General features: G+C 40.3%; 1 pseudogene; it reads right to left on the bottom strand.

Moving 5' to 3' along the window:
• Window positions 1-6,303: 6,303 nt before the first annotated feature.
• LOC100424222 (UDP-GalNAc:beta-1,3-N-acetylgalactosaminyltransferase 2 pseudogene) lies at window positions 6,304-15,938 on the bottom strand (annotated as a pseudogene).
• Window positions 15,939-16,320: the final 382 nt, after the last annotated feature.

Here is a 16,320-nt window from a genome sequence, read left to right as displayed (position 1 = left end):
CTATAAGGCTACAGTAACCAAAACAGCATGGTACTGGTACCAAAACAGATATCTAGACCAATGGAACAGAACAGAGGCCTTGGAAATAACACCACACATCTACAACCATGTAATCTTTGACAAACCTGACAAAAACAAGAGATGGGGAAAGGATTCCCTATTTAATAAATGGTGCTGGGAAAACTGGCTAGCCATATGCAGAAAGAAACTGGATCCCTTCCTTACACCTTATGCAAAAATTAACTCAAGATGGATTAAAGACTTGAATGTAAGACCGAACACCATAAAAACCCCAGAAGAAAACCTAGGCAATACCTTTCATGACCTAGGCATGGGCAAAGACTTCATGACTAAAACACCAAAAGCAATGGCAACAAAATCAAAATAGACAAATGGGATCTAATTAAACTAAAGAGCTTCTGCACAGCAAAAGAAACTATCGTCAGAGTGAACAGGCAATCTACAGAATGGGAGAAAATTTTTGCAATCTATCCATCTGACAAAGGGCTAATATTCAGAATCTACAAAGAACTTAAACAAATTTACAAGAAAAAAAAGCAAAACATCAAAAAGTTGGCAAAGTATATGAACAGACACTTCTCAAAAGAAGACATTTATGCAGCCAACAGACACATGAAAAAATGCTCATCATCACTGGTCATCAGAGAAATGAAAATCAAAACCACAATGAGATACCATCTCATGCCAGTTAGAATGGCAATCATTAAAAAGTTAGGAAACAACAGTTGCTGGAGAGGATGTGGAAAAATAGGAACACTTTTACATGGTTGGTGGGAATGTAAATTAGTTCAACCATTGTGGAAGACAGTGTAGTGATTCCTCAAGGATCTAGAGCTAGAAATACCATTTAACCCAGTGATCCCATTACTAGATATATACCCAAAGGACTATAAAACATGCTACTATAAAGACACGTGCACATGTATGTTTATTGTGGCACTGTTCACAACAGCAAAGACTTGGAACCAACCCAAATGTCCATCAATGATACACTGGATTAAGAAAATGTGGCACATATACAACATGGAACACTATGCAGCCATAAAAAAGGATGAGTTCATGTCCTTTGCAGGGACATGGATGAAGTTAGAAACCATCATTCTCAGCAAACTAACACAAGGACAGAAAACCACACACTGCATGTTCTTACTCACAGGTGGGAATCGAACAATAAGAACACATGGACACAGGGTGGGGAACATCACACACACACCGGGGCCTGTCTGGGAGTGGGGGGCTGGGGAAAGGGATAGCATTAGGAGAAATACCTAATGTAAATGGCGAGTCGATGGGTGCAGCAAGCCAACATGGCACATGTATACCCATGTAACAAACCTGCACGTTGTGCCCATGTACTCTAGAACTTAAAGTATTATAATAATAATAATAATAATAATAATAATAATAATAAAAGATTTGGTTCATGTCTCTCTATTTTTCAATCTGCTCCCCTGTAGGAGCTCCATTTGGGGACGGTTTCACCTCTTGTATTTCCTATCTGGTTCCTCATGCTTCTTGTTAGAGCCAATGAAAAAAGGGCAAGGATGTCTCTTTCCCAAAAAGTTCTGTTTTTACTGGCTCACACTGGATCCTCTGCCAATCGCCATCCCAGAGCAGTGGAATGAGTGGTTTAGTGTTGATTCAATCTGAGCTCACCTGTGACTAGAGAGTGGAAGGGTGGAAGACAGTGTCAGCTTCCCTTGAAACCCGTGAGCTATCTGAAGAAGCAGAATACGAGAGTAAAAATTAGGTCTGTGTCAACAAGGAGTTCGAGCAACAAATGTCTACTTTATCTATCAAATAGTATCACAACTTTACCTATAGTTTAGTTGTGAAGATAAAAGATACATAAATGAAGTAATGAATGGCCAGTATGTTATCATGCAAAACAACAGTAAACATTGGTAATAAATGTTTAATTGCATAATATACAAAAATAAGAGCTGAACAGAAGGAAGGGTGAATGAAACAAAATCAATTGTGGTTTTGTATCAGTAGAAAATGTTCCAAATATTTATCAAGCGTCTACTCTCTGTGTCTGTGCTAGGATCTGTTACTTACTTGTGAAGTCATTGCCCTCTCTGACCTTAAGATGGGGATAATATCTATCCTACTGTATTAGTCTGTTTTCGTGCTGCTAATAAAGACCTACCTGATACTGGGCAATCTATAATAGAAAGAGCTTTAATGGACTTACAGTTCCACATGACTGGGGAGGCCTCACAACTATGGTAGAATGCAATGAGGAGCAAGTCACATCTTACATGAATGGCAGCAGGCAAAGAGAGAGACTGTGCAGGGAAACTGTCATTTTTAAAACCATCAGATCTTGTGAGACTCATTCACTACCACGAGAACAGCGCACGAAAGACCCACACTCATAACTCAACCACCTCCCACCAGGTTCCTCTCATGACAGATGGGAATTCTGGGAGTTACGATTCAAGATGAGATTTGGATGGGTACACCACGAAACCAAATCACCTACCATCCTAGAAGAATCAAAGAAATAAATGTATGTCAAAGTATCAACTAGACATCACTACATGGATGTGGTAAATTTTGCAATCATAAGCTTAAATATCTCCACTTATGCTCTTTCCTTTATCTGGAATATTTACTTTTTGGGTCAGTAAAATCCTACTCCTCATTCAAAATTGAACTAAAAGATAATTTCTATGAAACCTTCTCAGTATCTATCTTTTTCCCAATTGAGAGTGATTTAATTACCCATTCTGCACTACATTTTGTTCTTGCCTCTGTTACAGTAATCAACACATGACAAGAGATGTGCTGTTTGTAAAGCACTTCCAAGTCCATCAATTCAATTGTTCTGACAACTCCCTAGAAGGAAATATTATAATTGTTCCCATTTTGTGCTAGAGAGACTGAAAATCACTATTAAATCTTCAGAGATCAGATAGTCCCAATGCTCTGTTGTTACATGTTACAGACAATTGAAAATGAAGGAAAACATCCTCATTTTTCATGAAGCAAGTATAAAATTAACACTTAACCCTGGTATAGACAGTACAAAAAGAGAAAATTGCAGCCCAGTATCACTTATGAATAATTGTTGGAAAAATTCTAAATATTAGCAAAAAGAATCAAGCTTCACATTTAAAAAAATACAGCATGACCAAGTAGAATTTATCTCAGGAATGCAAGGTTGTTTCAAAAATAGAAAATTCATTAGTATAATATGCCATGTTGAGATTTTAAAGAAGAAAAATAGTATGATTACCTCCACAGATACTGAAAAAAACCTGTTAAAAATATCAATACCCTCTTCTGATTTAAAAAAAACTCAAGAAAATAAGAATTGTTACATACATTTTTAACATGATAAAATATACATATTCCTTAGTCTTAAAGCCAGTGCCTTACTTAATGAGAAAACACAATAAGAGGCACAATGCAAGGATGGCCACTGCTTTCACTATTCTCAACATTCTACCAGCAATGTCAGCCAATGCAATCAGACAAAAGAAATTGAAAGACATCAGACAAAAGAAATCAAAAGAAATCAGACAAAAGACAGCTAGGAGAATTGAAAAGAAGGAATAAATTTTTTCTATTTGCAGATGTACCATATACCTGGAGAATCTTAGCGAATCAATGGCAACCTCAATCAAAAAACTTCATAATGTTGTAGGCTATTAAATTAACATACAGAAATCAATGGCATTTTCTTTTTTATTTTTAGAAATATTTTTTCTTTTATAAAATAATTTAGTGTTTTTCAAATCGTCTTCAAATATATACATAAAAACTTTTCTTGTGCAACAGAATCAGTTGATTTTTAAAAAAGAAATTTGCGCAAACATTAAGAAATACATTGATTCCAAGTGAAAGTGCCAGTCTAGAACTCTCCTGAAAGACCACAAATCTATTGCTAAACCTTGGGCTTCCTCAAACTTACACTTGGATTATCATTTGCCCATTGTATTAGTCCGTTTTCATGCTGCTGAGAAAGACATATCTGAGACTGGGAAATTTAGAAAAGAAAGAAGTTTAATGGACTTACAGTTCCACATGGCTGGGGAAGCCTCACAGTCATGGTGGAAAGCAAGGGGGAACAAGCCACATCTGACAAGGATGGCAGCAAGCAATGAAAGAGAGAGCTTGTGCAGGGAAACTCCTGTTTTTAAAACCATCAGATCTTGTGAGACTTATTCACTGTCATGAGAACAACGTGAGAAAGACCCGTCCCCATGATTCAATTACCTCCTACCAAGTTCCTCCCACAACATGTGGGAATTGAGGGAGTTACAATAATTCAAGATAAGATCTGGGTGAGGACACAGCCAAACCATATCCACTATCACTCTGCCCCTGGCCCCTCCAAAATCTCATGTCCTTTTTACATTTCAAAACCAATCATGCCTTCCCAACAGTCCCTCAAAGTCTTAACTCATTTCAGCATTAACTCAAAAGTCCACAGTCCAATGTCTCATCTGAGACAAGGCAAGTCCTTTCCACCTATGGGCCTGTAAAATCAAAGACAAGTTAGTTACTTCCTAGATGCGATGAGGGTACAGGAATTGGGTAAATACAGCCATTCCAAATGGGAGAAATTGGCCAAAACAAAGGGGCTACAGGCCCCATGCGCATCCGAAATCCCATGGGGCTTAAAGCTCCAAAATGATCTCCTTTGGCTTCATGTCTCACATCCAGGTCATGCTGATGCAAGAGGTGAGCTTCTATGGCCCTAGGCAGCTCCACCCCTGTGGCTTTGCAGAGTATAGCCCTTCTCCTGGCTGCTTTCATGGGTTGACATTGAGTGTCTGTAGTTTTTCCAGGTGTATGATGCAAGCTGACAGTGGATCTGCCATTCTGGGGTCTGGAGGATGGTGGCCCTCTTCTCACAGCTCCACTAGACAGTGCCCCAGTAGGGACTCTATGTCAGGGCTCTGACCCAACATTTCCCTTCTGCACTGCCCTAGCAGAGGTTCTCCATTAGGGCCCCACCCCTGCAGCAAACTTCTGCCTGGGCATCCAGGCATTTCCATACATCCTCTGAAATCTAGGCAGAGTTGCCCAAACCTCAATTCTTGACTTCTGTATACCTGGAGGCTCCACACCACATGGAAGCTTCCAAGGTTTGGGGCTAGCACCCTCTGAAGCCACAACCCGAGCCATGTCCTGACCCCTTTTAGTCATGACTGGAGCAGCTGGGACACAGGGCACCAAGTCCCTAGACTGCACACAGCACGGGGACCCTGGGCTTAGCCACAAAACAATTTTTACCTCTTAGGTCTCCTGGCTAGTGATGGGAAGGGCTGCCATAAAGATCTCTGGCATGCCCTGGAGACATTTTCCCCATTGTCTTGGGGCTTAACAGTCAGCTCCTCATTACTTATACAAATTTCTGCAGCTGGCTTGAATTTCTCCTCAGAAAATGGGATTTTCTCTTCTATCACATTGTCAGGCTGCAAATTTTTTGAACTTTTATGCTCTGCTTCCCTTATACTACTGAATGCCTTTAAGAGCACCCAAATCACATCTTGAATGCTTTGCTGCTTAGAAATTTTTTCCACCACATACCCTAAATCATCTCTGTCAAGTTTCCACAAATCTGTAGGGCAGGGACAAAATGCCACCAGTTTCTTTTCTAAAACATAACAAGAGTCACCTTTGTTCCACCTCCCAACAAGTTCCCCATCTCCATCCAGGACCACCTCAGCCTAGATTTCATTGTCCACATTATTATCAGCATTTTTGTCAAAGCCATTCAACAAGTCTCTAGGGAGTTCCAAACTTTCCTACATTTTCCTATCTTCTTCTAAGCACTCCAAACTGTTCCAACCTCTGCCTGTTACCCAGTTATAAAGTTGCTTCCACAGTCTCAGGTATCTTTTCAACAGTGCCCCATTCTACTGATACCAATTGACTGCTGATAAAAACACACGCAAGACCTGGCATTTTATAAAAGGAAGAGGTTTAATGGCTTACAGTTCCATGTTGCTTGACAAGCCTCACAATCATGGTGGATGGCAAGGAGGAGCAAGCCATGTCTTACATGGATGACAGCGGACAAAGAGAGAGAGAGAGCTTATGCAGGGAAGCTCCCATTTTTAAAACCATCAGATCTTGTAAGACTTATTCACTCTCATAAGAACAGCACGGGAAAGACCTGCCCCTGTGATCTGATTACCTCCCACCAGGTTCCTACCACGACATGTGGGAAATGTGAGTTAAAATTCAAGATGAGATTTGGGTGGGGATACAGCCAAACCATATCACCTACCCTGAGTTTAGACACTGCTAATTCAAATCCTGTTATCTTGCTTCAGATTGACATGGATCACCACAGAATTCCTTCAGTTTCCACAGTTCTGTCAGCTCCTGTGGAGAATACTGTGGGGAAAACAACATTCCTGTCTGACAAGTCTTCTCACACAGCCACATGCTGTGCTGGTATCTGTTAGGTTCTGTGGCTGTCATCCAAGTGCCCATGCGTACATTTTCACCCTGACAGGTCTGTAACCTCCTGGAGTTGCCTGCCAGTCAGTTGATGACGTCCCTGAAGATCACATACCCTGACCCATATGCAAAGGCAGGATAAGCATGACCAGGGTGCTCCAACTCCTGTTACTTCCTGGTTCTGTCAACTGCCCAATTCAGTCTGAAATACCCCTACCAAAATTAGACCTATTCAGATTCTTTTGAGAAATTCTATTAAATACAGCTTTCAAGCCTATGTAACAGTCATCATCTGTCTTTAGTAACAAATCAAAGTTGGTTGTTTCCACAGTCCATCTATCAAGTTCAATAATTTTGCAGGTATATTTCAATGAGTGTTGACAACATCCACAAAAACAATTATCATCATAGATGCTGTTTTCCTCCTTAACTAAGGCATCTAAAACCACTCCAACTCCCTCCATACCTTCCAATAATTCATGAGGCAATGCACCCTCCCCAGCTGTAAAGACTCCAAGAATCCCCCTCCATATTCACTGCCATTTTGTGAAGGTTTCTTAACACAAAGCTTTGGAGGTCTTGGCTCTCCCATGAGATTGTACCTTCAAAGCTCTCTGGTAAGATGAATTGTTCCATGTGCTTGTACACAACGTGTTCACCTGCACACCATGGCTTGGAGGACTCCAGTGACCAATGAAGAGGGCCTCTTCCTGTTCTGCCTGAGAAAGCTTGACAGCGACGTTCCTCTGGAAACCCACATCATTGCCATTGTAGTACACCTCAAGACTGGTAATAATGATCATGTAGAGAACTTGGAAACTCACACTGACAACTCGGTCCTCAGTGAGCCCTGATGAAGTGTCTTCAGAGAGACTAAATGCCTCAATTTCCTAATTCAAAGCTGGGTTTGTGATATTGAGTAGTAGGGATCCTCCCAGTCTTCCACAGGCACTTAGCAGCCACAGGCACCTATTATGAACTTGACAGCACATGTTGACTTAATGAGGGATGTTGTATCCAATGATTCAGCCAGGTGCTTATCACATTTTGAAGTTCATGGTTACAGCAAGGTGACAACACACCTACTACCACATCATAGTGACTAGGTTTCCACTGAAGAAATAAGGCCAACTGGTCCACAGGGCCAGCCTTGGAGGTGTGGGCAAGTTGCAATCATTTACATAAAGGATAATCAGTTGGAGAACACAAGAGCAGAGAAAGCCCCATTAACATTAGCAATAAAGAAGATAAAAGTACTTAGAAATAAATTTAACAATTAATGTACAAAATCTATAGTGCAAAACTTTAAACACTGTTGAAAGATGTAAAAATCGTCTTGAACAAACAGAAAAACATCCTTATTTTTGGGTTGGAAGACTCAACATCATAAAAATGAGGATAAGTCGTTCCTTTAAGCAAATTTATAAATTTAGTGCAATATCACTAAAAAATTTCACAAACTTCATATGGAAAAATAAACATGCAAGAATACCCAGAAAAATGCTTTTAAAAAAGCTTTGAGGGAATACGAACTTTACTAGATATTAAAATATACTTGCCTCATTCTAGTCTAAAAAAAAAAAAAAACCAAGAAAAAAAACATATTAAAAAGCCTCTAAAATTAAAAAAGCATATTACTAGTAGACATTGACAGATAAGTTGAATAGAACAAAAGTCCAGAAAGAAATCCAAACATATTTGAAACTTTAGTATACGATAAGGGGAGCATCTTACATCAAAAAGGCAAAGAGTGAACTTTAATAAATGTTTCTGCGACAACTGGTAGCCATTTGAAAAAAAGATAATATCAGATCCATAACTCATATGAGAGAAAAGAATAAACCTCAAACAGATAAAGAACCTAATGGTAAAAAAAAAAAAAAAAAAAAAAAAGAAACCATCAAGTACAATAAGAAAATCTGAATGAATTTCTCTTTAAGCTGGAAAAGGCCTAACGGATTCTCCAAATCTGGATGTAAATAAAAATTTTTAAAAAAAGATGATTTTTAACTATGTAAAAATGAAAAAGAAAATCTAGACAGCAAAAAGCATCATAAACAAAGGAAAAAAAAAACCACTGACATACTGGATGAAAACACTTCTATCATGCAGAAAAAGGGTGAGCTTCTGTAATGTATAGAACATTCTTCAAAATCGAGAGTGAAAAGATTTTAAAAATCCAAGTGAAAAAGGAAGGAAATATAGAAACAATTCGAAAAAGGGTATAAAAATGTATGAAAAAAGGTTGAACTTCATTCAGGATAAGAAAAATGCAAATTAAAACTACACTGATATATCATTTATTATTAGATTAGGAAACATTTAAAAATATATAACACACTCTATTTGTTAGGCTATGGAAAAGCAGGAACTCTCATATGTTGCTAAAGGGAATGCAGCCTTCTTGAGGGGAATTTCACAATACCTAAAAAATCACACACGTATTTACCTTTTGATCAAAGAATCCCACTTCTAGAAATCTACTGTAAAGATATACCTTCGCCAATACAAAAATATAAATGCACAAGATTATTCATTTCTGCATTGTTTGCATTGAAAATGCCTAAATGCCCACATATAGAATAGTTGAAGCAACTATTCTTCAAAATGGACACGTCTACACACAAAATGGATTTCCCCACAATGTACACAAAAATGGCATATCTACAAAATGGACTACTATGCAGCTATACAACAGAATGAATAAGATCTGTGGGAAGTAATATAGAGTGATTTCCAGAGAAAATAAACACATGTTTAACTATTAGCTTGAATGAAAAGAAACACAAGAAGAAAAAATCAGAGACTACGATAAAGATATTGGTTGCTACTGGGCATAGTGAGAGTTGGGTAGAAAGTAAAGGGTCATTTCTCTGAATACACCTTGTTTTTATAGACCTGACTTCTGGAACTATATTAATTGAATTAGGTTTTTAGGGCTGTCATAACAAAGTACCACAAACTTAGCGGTGTAAACAGCAGAAATTTGTGGCCTCACAGTTCTGGAGCCTAGAAGTCTGCATCCAGGCACCGACAGGGCCATGCTTCCTCTGAAGGCACTAGGAAGAATGCGCTCCAGGCCTCTGTCTTAGCTTCTGGTAGTTCCCTGGCCCATAGCAGCGTAACTCCAGTTCACATAATGTTCTCCCTGTATGGATGTCTCTGAGTCCAAAGTCTCCCTTTTTATAAGAACATCAGTCACATTGGTGTCCCACCAGTCATACTGAGCCACCTACTCCAGTATGACCTCATCTTAACTTATTTTATTACAACTGCAGCGACCCTATTTCCAAATAAGGGTGAGTCCTGAGGTACTGTGGCTTAGGAATTCAATAATGAATCAGGGGATGGGAGGTGGGACACAATTAAACCCATAATATTACTGTTTCCCACATTCAAATAAATAAATAAATAAAAATGCAAAAACCCACAAAGAAAAGGGGGGATAGCCTGAAACTGAATGCAATTGGAAACAAATAAATTGCCCCACATAAATCAAATGAATACAATAATCACACTCAAGAAGGGAGACAAAATTAACTCAGGCAAATGTTGAACAAAATATCTAGATTACTTGCCTTCAGGCTAAAGGCAAAAATACCTCTAAACAAATATCGAACTCTAATTAGTAGACCCCATTTTTTCCCCAGAAATATAGGTTAGTAATTCCAGAACTACTTGTATGTTCTAGAATTGAACAAATAAATAAATACACACAATGGTGATGCTGGGATCCAGAGTTCTCACTGTTGGAGAAGATAGTGATAAATCTGAAAAGGGGACTAGAATTGTCGATATCAGTGTGACTCATGGGGACATAGACAAATTGGCACAAATGGATATACATATGTATAGGTCTGTATATGTGTGTGTGTGCCTCTGTGCATGAAACTGCACAGTATATATAGAGACAGAATATATACAAACAGTAGAGAGACAGAATATATACATACATATATGCATATCTGTGTGTATATATATACAAAGTAGATAGAATATGTACATACAAATATATCTGTGTATATATATATACACAGTATATAGAATATACATTCACACACATGTATGTACAGAATATATACATATATGTATGTATATAGACAGAATATATACATATATACACATATATGTACAGAATATATGCATGTATGTGTATGTACATATTGCCTCTATATATACCGTGCACAAAGATGCACACACAAATACAGACCTACACATGTATGTACATACATATATAGTATGTATATATGTATGTATGTATATATTCTCTCTCTCCCCCAACTCCATTGACTCCCCCTTTTCCTTCCCACTCAGGTCTGTCCTCTGAGAGTACCTAGAAAAAATGAAATCCCACTAACAATGGGGTTCACCTCTTAGCACTAGATCTTGTTTTCCAAATACCATTCTTCACTAAAACAGCCAGGTTTCTCTGAAAAAAAAAAAAAAATGGCCAAGCAGGGGTAGTTTACGGAAAGAATAAAATAAACCTGGGACGTTTCATCATACCAAAAGATGATGAGGACATACCAAAAAGATAAAAGAGCCAGCTCAAAGGGGCTCCCGTTGGCAAAAGCAGGGACAATTTGAGTATCAAAATCAAGATAGTAAATTAAAGGAGTTTACACTATTAGTAAATTAAACTTCATTAGTCTCGAGTAAAACAAGCAAATTGGGGGACAAGGTAAACTCTTTCTTACAAGGGACTGCCAACTCATACATTTAGAAAGAATGTTGGAATTGTACAAATCAACATTTGCCAGCCATTATAATCATTGATTCATCTTGTTTAAGGAGTAATGGGCATCCCCACAAGATCTTTCTTTAAATACAAAGGGTAAAATATAGCAGTTGAGAAAACTGCAGAACGCCACATTAGAAAATGGTCAAAGTTAACGTTACTAGCAATGGGACTGACCAGCAGCATATACCTTGGTAAGTCTTGGCTCTTGGCTCTGTGTCCCAACCCAAACCTCATCTCGAATTGTAATCCCCGTAATCCCCATGTGTCAAGGGAGCCACCAGGTGGGAGGTGATTAGGTCATGGAGGCGGTTACCTCCATGCTGTTCTCATGATAGTGAGTGAGTTCTCACGAGACCAGATGGTTTTATAAGTGTTTGGAAGTTCCTCCTTCACTCTTCTCTCTCCTGCTGCTTTGTAAAGAAGGTGCTTGCTTCTCCTTCACCTTCTGCTATGATTGTAAGTTTCCTGAGGTCTCCCCACCCATGTGGAACCGCAGTCAATTAAACCTCTTTCCTTTATAAATTACCCAGTCTCGGGTATTTCTTTATAGCAGTGTGAAAACGAACTAATACATACCTCTTACACGATGCACTCAGAAGAGCTCAGCATCACTTCTGCGTCATTCTGCCAAAAGTGAATAATCTGAATCTATTCTTTTTTGGGGGGACGGAGTGTCCCACTGTCTCCTGGGCTGGAGTGCAGTGATGTGATCTCGACTTGCTGCAACTTCTGCCTCCCAGGTTCAAGTCATTCTCCTGCCTCAGCCTCCCAAGTAGCTAGGATTACAGGCGCCCGCCACTACGCCTGGCTAATTTTTTTGTATTTTTAGTAGAGACAGGGTTTCACTATGTTGGCCAGGATGGTCTCAGACTCCAGACCCTGACCTCATGATCCATCCGCCACGGCCTCCCAAAGTGCTGGGATTTTAGGCGTGAGCCACCACGCCTAGCCTCTGAATCTATTCTTGACGGTACATCAGACAAACCCAAACTTAGAGGCATGCTACAAAATCACTGTGCTATACTTTATAAAAATGCCAATATCATGAAATTCAAAGAAAGACTCAGAAAATGTTCCAGATTAAAGGAATCTTTAAAAACATGACAACTTTCTCTTTCAGCAGAAGAGTGGGGGGGGGGAAAAAAAGAACATGACAACTGAATGAAATGCATGATCTGGGATTTTTATTGCTATAAGAGACATTTTTGAAACATTGACAAAACCTTAACAGGTCTGTAGATTAAATAATAGTATTTGTTTCAATGTTATTTCAAATAGTATTTGTTTCAATTTTGAAAACTGTACTCTGGTTACTTGAGGAATTCCTTGTTTTTAGAAATACACATTAAAGTATTTAGGGGAAAGAGGGTGTCTGCAACTTATTCTTAAGTGGTTCAGAAAAAAATTGAGATGCATGGTATACATGCACACAAGCACCCACAGATAGTGACTGAGGAAAGGATGAAGCAATTGCAGAAACAGTTGCCATTTTGGGAATCTGGATGAAGGGCTTCTGGGAATACTTTTTACTATTCTTGCAGCTTTTCTGTATGCTTGATATGTCAAAATAGGGAAAAATAAAAAAGAAGGGAGAGAAGGGAGAGATGGGGAGCCAGACAATTAAGGTGACTTGCCCAAAGTCACACAAAGGAGGCAAAGAAGCTGTCTGGGTCTCAAGCTCATGCTCCTTCCACCACGTCCCTCCCTCTTTATGATGACACTTCAATGTTCCTAGTAACATGTGCTGGAAAGCAAATGAGCTGGGCTAGTGGCTGGATTGTTAATTCCTAGAGAACTCGCTTGAACATCCTGTGAATCATACTGGGACTCTAAGGCAGGCAGCACAGGGGCAGGAGTGTGGCTGGTGCTAGAGGCATTCTCCTGGCAATGTGCCTTGCCCTCTAAGAGCCCGGCCAGCTGTCCAAGATACAATGTCTAATAAGTTGCAATTGAGGCTGACATTCATCTCTCTAAGGACACTGACCTGGTGGGTGTGACCTGTCCTGGTAGATGTGAGTGCCTACCTCTGGTCAGGAACAATATCCACACGTGGTCATGATGGTGGCAGTGCCTCAATGGCAGAGGGGTCCCAAGGGACCCAAGAGGAGTGCCTTGACTGAAGCTAGTGGTTTAGGGTAGAGTGACGTGGTTCTGCTTTATGGGTAGACAAGTGTGGCAAAGGCTGGCAAGTCAGCAGGCAGATTTTGATTCAGGTTTGTGCTCCAATGCTAGTTGGGCATCAAAATACCAAAAAAATCCCCAGGCTAAGGAAGGTATTCCCCTTCTGTGCTTCCTATGAGCTTCCATAATAGTACTTGCCATATTATACTGCAGTTGTCAGTATATATGCTTGTCTTGTACACTGGATTCAAGAAGACAGTCTGTGGCATTCATTGAAAAAATATTTATCAAGACTTGCATTGTACCACGCACTGTTTTAGGTGCTGGGGATACATCAGTGAACTGTTTTTGGACAAAAATCTGTATCCTTATGGAATGTACTTTCATCATCATATATTTAGCATTTAGCACAGCATCTGGAACATAGCAAGTGCCCAACAATAAGGGAGACAATGCCACTTGGAATGGGCGCTTGTGGTGATTTGGAGGAAAGCTGTGGGCATCCAGGGAGTCCCCAGGCTCACAACTCGGACACTCCAGAAACTAAGCATAGGTCAGAGGCCTAATTCCAGTCCCCACCCCGGAGGCAATGCAGTTTTTAGGTCTGAAATATTTGGGACTGCTTCTGGATCTGAAGGCTGGGTCTGCAGGATGAAATATTTACCACCAGCCAAAAGGAATCAAGAGGGAGGAGACTCAATACATAACATGCTTGCTATAGTTTGCAGGGTTGAATGTCAAGGACAGGAAGGGACATTAGAAAACATGTGGTTAATCCTCTGTTTTCCAACCCCCAACCCTGCCATCCCCATTTTATTCTTTACTCTTTTTTGAAGAAGCTACTGCCTCTATTTCAACCAGACCAGTGACAGGGAACTCGCAATTTACTAACACAAGCATTCCATTTTTAGTAGCTATAATCATTAACAAGTTTCTCCTTAGGTAAAGCCAAAATTAATCTTTGTCTGTCCTGTCTCTGTCATATAAAGCAACTCAAGAATTTGAATTGCTCCAGCCTGGACAACGTGGCAAAAACCCATCTTTACCAAAAATACAAAAAATTAGCTAGGCGTGGTGGCATGCACCTGTCATCCCAGCTAATCAGGAGGCTGAGGTGGAAGGATCGCTTCAGCCTGGGAGGTGGAGGCTGCAGTAGGCTGAGATCACACCACTGTACTCCAGTCTGCAAGAGTGAGACCCCATCTCAACAAAATAAAAATAAAAAAGAATGCAAATTGCACTTTCTTATAATCTGGATATCAGAGGGTCATTCTCTCATATTTGAAGCCTTGTCAAAATCTTGCCTTAAAGAAAATATAAATGCACCCATCTTTTCCTCCTTTCCTTCTGTTACAGTTGAACGTGTTTCCCTTCCCTCATTTGAGGTGAGTGCTTCCACCTGTGCTCCGAATTGCATCCCTTATCACCAGATCTCAGTTCCCAGTCACTTTCAAATCTTGTAGTCACCCTTCTGCCCGCATCACACTATTGGAACGATTTGAGTGAAGATCAAGACCTCCTTCAGTACTACATTCAAGAGATGTTTCCTGTGATCATTGTATTTAACCCTCCACTGCACCGCATCCGGCTCTGCTAACCATTTCCTCACACTTGACTGCCTTTCCTTCTCCTCCCTGGCAGCTACTCCTCTTTGGCCTCATGGTGGCTTCTCTTCCTTTAGTCCTTTATTCTTTGGTTTCCCCAGAATTCTGTCCTAAACTCTCTTCCCATTCTACACCCTCTCCCTAGGTAATTTAATTCACTCTCTTTGCTTTTGTTGTTGTTGTTTTGAGACAGGGTGTTGCTCTGTCACCCCAGCTGGAGTACAGTGGCAAGATCACGGCTCATGGCAACCTCAACCTCCTGGGCTCAAGGGAGCCTCCTGCCTCAGCTTTCCCAGTAGCTGGGACTGCAGGTGTGCAGCTAATATTTTTTGGTAGATATGGGGTCTCACTATGTTGCTCATGATGGTCTCAAACCCCTGGGCTCAAGTGATCTTCCTTCCTTGGCCTCCCAAAGTACTGAGATTATAGGCATGAGCCACCATGCTTTGCTTAACACCAAGCATAACTTGTTACATTACACTTCTTATGCTTGTAACAAGTATAACAGGTATGAATTGTAATTCGTAAGTCTCTAGCTCCATCCCAAATTTATTTCTGGGGCTCCAGATCTATTTATGCATCGATTTACTAGACCTCTCTGAGAGAATACCTCCTCCAAGTTCTCAAACTCAAAACTTCTAGGATAGAAGCTTCCTAGGTTCCCTGACAAGAATCTGGGTGTCTTTTTGGAATTTCTCTCTTCCTGCCACATTCCCTATATATCCACTCATCACCAGGCCCTGCCAAGCGTGTGACCTAAACAACTCTTCTGGTCATTCCCTTGGGTCTAGATCCACTGAGATGAGCTTTGGATTCCTGTAGTAGCCCCCTCACTGCTCATCCCACCTCTGGTGCTGCTCCTTCTCATCTGGCCTCTTCATTCTGGCCAGAGTAATTATTCAAAATGCAAAGGCGGCTCCACCCCAGACCTACAGGGGCGGCTCTGCCTGGACACGATGATAAACTGGAAGTACCTTTATAGAAACAGCAAGGCCCTCAAAAGCTTCAGCCTCACTTTCTTCCATTTTACCATGGCATTCTGTGCTTCAGCCATGCCAAACTACTTCTGGTTTTCCACATTTACCCAACTCTCACTTCTAAGTCTTTGGAAATGCTGTTCTTTCAGTGGGAATAATTATCTACATTCCACCCACTTTCTCTTACCCAGTCCCTTCCTCTATGCCTGGGCTGGGTCACTCTGCTTGTTCTCAGCTTGGACATTTTCAGAAAGATCTCTGTTAACCTGCTCCTCATATGAGACCATGGACAGTACCCCTTCTGTTCATCTGCACAGCTCCCTACTCTTTCCCTATCAATCAAAACATTTGTCTGTTACGTTGGAATTGGCTACATTCCTTACTGCACTTTAGCCTGTGTGGGTGGGGGTGGGGGGTTGGGGGAGGGACA

Source organism: Macaca mulatta, chromosome 4, assembly GCF_049350105.2.
Source record: "Macaca mulatta isolate MMU2019108-1 chromosome 4, T2T-MMU8v2.0, whole genome shotgun sequence".
Lineage (NCBI taxonomy): Eukaryota > Metazoa > Chordata > Mammalia > Primates > Cercopithecidae > Macaca > Macaca mulatta.
The sequence above is the reverse complement of the archived record's forward strand: the minus strand, read 5'-3'. Positions and strand labels throughout refer to the sequence as shown.